Source organism: Vicugna pacos, chromosome 7 (assembly GCF_048564905.1).
Source record: "Vicugna pacos chromosome 7, VicPac4, whole genome shotgun sequence".
NCBI lineage: Eukaryota > Metazoa > Chordata > Mammalia > Artiodactyla > Camelidae > Vicugna > Vicugna pacos.
In genome coordinates, this window is record NC_132993.1 from 61,325,262 (window position 1) to 61,331,023 (window position 5,762).

General features: G+C 39.1%; 1 non-coding gene across 1 annotated transcript; it reads left to right on the forward strand.

Annotated features, from left to right (window-relative positions):
- The first annotated feature begins 2,790 nt into the window (after positions 1 to 2,790).
- Positions 2,791 to 2,865, forward strand: TRNAP-AGG (transfer RNA proline (anticodon AGG)). The gene has a single exon. It is a non-coding gene; the product is annotated as a tRNA-Pro (tRNA).
- Positions 2,866 to 5,762: the final 2,897 nt, after the last annotated feature.

Sequence of the window (5,762 nt, forward strand, 5' to 3'; positions counted from 1 at the left end):
CAGCTGATACTGTACTTGGGCAGCAAAATGAATTCACACTATGGTTTGCCTGCCCGAGTCAGAGTCGGTGAGGGATGGGGCTACCGAAACTGCGAGGAATCTTTATGACCTGTCCCTAGCTCTTCCTCTCAGTGAACCACGTTGGTATCAAACAACCTTCTGTTCTTTTCTTCAGTCTTTCTTAGAATACCTATGATAAAGCCCAGAAAACATAACTTAGTGGAATTTTGATGAGGCAAAGCAACCTTGCTGTGGTGAATAGGCAGGGCTCCTCAAGTGGAATCACAGTACAACTTTCATCTTTTCTCCACTTCCTGTACCACCAGCCTGCTCAGTGGGACAGATTCTTTTCTGGCCCTGGATGGATTCCAGAAAGGGAAGCCTTTTGTCCTCTTCTAGTCACCGAGGAGGTTTTATTTCGGTCACTAAAATCTCCACTTGATGTAGTAGTACTCTTAATATTACTTGAAGTTGAGGCACCTCAACGTCTCTCCTCACTTAGGTCTGTATGAAAGAACGGCCTGAAGTGAGGAAGGCAGCCCTGTCTCTGATTCTCCACTTCCTGCTACTGTGCCTCCTCCTTCTCCAGCTTGCTAACTGTGGTTTCTGACCCCTTTGGCAGAGGAGGGGGCCGAGGGAGAGGGAGGAGGTCAGAGGGAAGAACAGGCATTATTTGATCAGTGCTGAAATAAGCTGATGATGTTCTCTGCACTTGGCAACTTGGTAGGTTTTTTTGTTTTTTTGTTTTTGAAATGGGCACTTTTTTTTCCTGGCAAACTTAGTGCATTATTTGAAAACTGGTATCTAACCTGCAGTTCTTTTGATGTACTGGGAAATTCATCATTGTGGTTGCTTACTTATATGATGCTCTCCCTCGTCCCTGGGAATCTAGCAGCACACTTCTGTGATAGGGTTACTGTGTTCCTTAACGTGGTCATTTTGGGTAGTATGTAGCAAGCCCCAAGCCTGGCTCTTTGCTCTTGCATTCAGTGATTGGGACTCAACACTCAACCTGTTTTAAATTTCTAATTCCTTTTTCAGCCTCCATCCTCCTTTATAGGGTAGAGAGGGTAGTACAGTCAGGGTTAAAATCCAAAAAAAAATTTTTTAACCACCTCTTAGGAAGCCTTATATAGATGGTATCAAACTTTTCAGTGGGTTGAAGAATGTTTAGCACCCATTATCTTGAGGCTTTTGTAAAATGAAAGAGAAAGAATCATTTTTTAAAAATCTTGTTAAAACCTTATTCAGACTTTAGATTTCTTTTGTTTTCTTGGTAGTAGAATCATCTAGAAAGAATGAGATTTTTCTTTACCCTCTCTGGTTTATTAACTTTGTAGACTTTTTAAAAAATTTAACATATTCTCTCTACTTTCATGTAAGTCCGAAGTGCTAAACTAAACTATGTATGAATCCATTACTAAGAGGTAATTCTTATTAAGACCAGCAAAACAAAACTCTGATTTGGCAGAGGTCTTAAAGCCTATAGTTGAATAGACAAACTATTAGATTGATTGAAGAGATTTTTGTACAAGGACAGTCTACTAATTTGCTGAGCATTGTATCTCAAGGTTAAAAAAATCCTGGCTACATTTTAAAGCAGGGGAGATCAATTAGAACCTTCATTAGATTCCTATTTACACTTTAATTGTCAACTCTGCTCATTTGTTGGAACCCTTTTTTAGTCATTAGTGTCTGTCATTAAGAAATAAGTCTTAATTTCGCTTACATTCATTTATTCATCCTTTCATTCAATCAACAAACATTAATAATATGCCAAGCACTTTACCAGCTTTTACAAATATACTGATGAAAAAACCCCAAAGCTTACCCTCAAGGACATATTCACCTCAAATTTCCATGTGATCAAAATTCGTATAAAGGCATTAGGTATACTAAAGTTAAAAAAAAATTACCTTTCACAATAGGAATACAAAAAAGGACTCTGATAAATGTATAACCTAATCGTTCTTTTCCTTTTGTGGTTATTAGCCTATCCATTTTTAGGTTTAAGATAGCTAAGTGTTTTGTTTGGACTGCCGTTGGCCTTGCATGTGTTACAGATTGGAGAGTTTTTGAGAATAGACACGGTATAGCTTCAATTGGATTCTATAGGATCCCAGGACCCAGGGTCAGTAAATCCCCCACTTTCAGTTCAAGAGAAGAAGTAGCCTGCATTTCATAATGAAGTGTAGAGAGTGGAGCCAGCTGAATTTCCGGATTCTGAGCAAAGGAGTTCCTGAGGACAGCAAGTGGTAGGGCTCCTCTATGTGAGTCTCCAGAGGAAGACCATAAGCTCTCCAAAATCACCTAGATGTTATGGGTATACTTTAACTGCCTTAGGATTTTTAGGTTAATGTCTGACGCTTTAAACAAAGAACCCCTCCTCACCCCCTTTTCTTTGGTGCTCCTAAACAAAATCTGGGCCAGCAATTAGGCCCACCAGTCCTGCAGAGTGCATGACCTACACATTTCTGAACACTTGGCAGTCAGAGCTGCAGCATGACATTTCATCTTTGGAGTATAATTCCAGTGATAAAATAATTTTGCATTAGAAGTTTAATGCTAATTGTTCAGTTTGATCTAGATTTTAAATGCTTTCTTACACCCAGGGTAGTATGGAGCGAGTATTGTGAAGATACAAAAGACACGTTGACCATAGTCTCTCCCATTAGACTGACACATGACAGTGGAGGCAGCATAATGTGGTGGCCAGAGAGCCAGTCCAGGAGCCAAGAGGACTGGAGGCCAGTGTCTGCTCTGCCACTGACTAAATAAGTGAACTTACGGGGAGTGGGTATAGCTCAGTGGTAGAGTACCTGCTTAGGATGCATGAGGTCCTGGCTTCAATCCCCAGTGCTTCCATTAAAATAAATAAATAAATAAATAACCACCCCCCCCAAAAAAAAAAGAAAAAAAAAAGAAATATGTGAACTTAGTCATGTCACAATTCCTTTGAGCCACCATTTCTTTTCTTTCAACAAATATTTATTTCATTTGACAAAACTGGAATATTTCAAACACATAGAAATGTATGGGTAGTACTGTAATAAACACTCCTTTTGATTCCAGAGATTACCACTCTCCTAAAGTTGATAAGTATTCTTATTACCCAAATTATTATAATTTTCAAAAACTATGTAGAGTACTACTTATGTATTTTTAGCTTTAAGCAAATTGTGTCATACTGTGTGGGTATTTTTGCAACTTCTTTTGTCCACTTAATATTATTTTGGTGAGATTCATCCATATTGATACCTGTAGCTCTGTTAATTCTCTTTATCTGCTGTGCTGTTAAATAAATATACCCCCAAATTTCCGTTTCCCTATGTTTGAACACTTAGGTTGTTTCCGATTTTCTACTATTTCAAACCGTGCTGTAATGAGTAAGGTTGCATGTTTCCGTATGTATGTGTCTGACAGTTCCTCTCGTGCAGAGCTCCCCAAGCTCCCATCTGATGCACTGTATACCTCATTACAGACGTGCTCAGATGCTGTGTCAGTCCGGGTTCTTGGAGAAGCAGGTACCAAGATGGAATTAGATGTGCAAGAGATTTCTTTTGGAAAATGCTTGTGAAAGATAAAGGGAGAAGGAGTAGGGTGGGGCTGGGAGAGTCTTTAGGCTGGACAATGCAGGTTTGACTCCTGTGAAAGAAGAGAGCAAAAGCAGGGTTGGTTTGGAAGCATCTCAGCCACAGCATGGTTCTGAGAAAACATCAGCCAGGCTAATGGGGACTCCTCTGCCAAAGTCTGCTGGTTGAAGGAGTCCAGTGTCAGGTAGGATAGGCTGGCTCTCATGTCCCACGCTCTGCTCAGGCATGGGCTGGGGGCAGCCAGGAAAAGTATGAATCCCAAGGGGCACACCTGGGGCTGTCAGTCAGCTCAGTTGCCTGCCTAGTTCTCTTAAAGAAGATCTCAGCAGTGCACCTTGATAACCGCTACCAACATTTATCACCTCAGCCCACACTGCCTGAGAAAGAACTGAGGCAGCCAGAGAGCTGACCAGTTGTGTCCAGAACCTCTAAGAACGGTGGCAGTGTTATTTAGCACTTTTACTGGTCCCGCTAGAATGGATCTCCTTCCTCTTATTCGTGCTGGGCATCCCTCTTTCTTTCTTTTGCGGCAGACTATGTATTGAACAATTTCTTCTTTTGTTTCATTTTATCATACATTTCTACATGGTTTAACAGGAATGGGTTTTGTTTCCTCAATCTCATGTGTAATCAGAATCAGAAAGACCTCATTTTCTTCTCCTGTGAAATTGGAGGTTGGACAGAATGAACTCTGTCCACTTTCTGCTCTATTCATCTAATTCTAATTAGGAAAAAAAAGAGTGGATCAGACAAGAACGTTAGTGGAGTGATATAGCAAGAGATAACCTGAGAGAAAATCAGAAACTATAGATCTTGAAAGAAAGATGGGATCAGTGTATGCCGTCTACATTTTATAATTGATGTGTCATGTAAGTTTTACTTTTTTTGTGAGAAACTCTTCTTTGAAGAAAGGGTTCATGGCTTATTCATTTTAGTGTGTATGGTCATGAATATAGCACCTGGGCTATAAGAATAAAAAAAATGTGTATTAACTAGAACATAATAGGAGAGTCAAAGCTATTGTTCATTACTGAGAGGGGAATTTTGTTCTGTGTTTAGAAAATTGTATTTTACATGTTAATGATCTGTATTGGTAGGAAGGGCAGAATTTAGGTTATATGTGGTATATGCAGTTATTAAAGAATGGAAAAGAAGTGATGAACTTGGACCATAAATTTGGGGTGAGGTGCTCTCAACTTCATTTTGGAATAGTGAGTACCATAGAATTCTTCTGACAAGGTTATTAAAACAGAAGACAAATTATTGATTTAAAAAAGCAGAATGCTCAAGCTATCAATGATGACAGTAACCCATGCCCATCAAGTCATTCTCTAACGACTGTGAATAATGTCATGAGAAGGGAGGTAGATGATGCCAGATTGACCAAATTGTAGAACACCTGATTTATGAAACTTTCCATTCGCATTCAATCAGATGCCACAGAGGCACATTTGGACTTTCTTCATGATTAGAATTGCCCCTTACTCAAGGGGTCTTTTTAAAACTGCATTTCCTCTGTTCAGCTGAATCACAGAGGTTTTTCCATCAGTAAATGTACTGAACTGTAAAGAATCGTTTTCTCATTTAGTAATTGTAGCCCTAGTGTTAATGTCAGTGTAAGTCTGGTGGTGATAACCAAAGCAAGAAGTGGCTTCTCTTTCAGTTGAGTTCACATGAATTTGAGTCTGTTGATTTAGGGTTCTGGGATTTCCTATTCTTCCCTAGCATTTATGAATTCAGCTTCCATTTTCAGATTTCCAAAGGCCACTTGAGGGTTTAAGTAATGCCTTTAATTATAACTTAAAGTATAGGCAATTGCATTTCATGAAGCTCACAATTATCCAGAGTATATTATTAGAGAGTGAGTTATTGAAGTCTGCATAGTTTGTGAAAACCCATCAAAATAACTGGGGGAGAAAAGAGATAAACTAGATTGGAACAATGAAGCTTGAAAACAACTTTGATTATGTCTGGAGTTTACATGGTAATGAGTCCTAATCTCAGGCGTTAGGGTTCCTTGTAAATATCCTTACAGTCTCTCTTGTTTGCCCTTATTCAGAAATACAGATGTTGGCAATGTTTTCATCAAATTTTAAAATATAAACACCGAGTACTAATGTGGTAGTTGACTATGCTTTTGCAGATTTCATTTGATGGAATTCTTAAAAT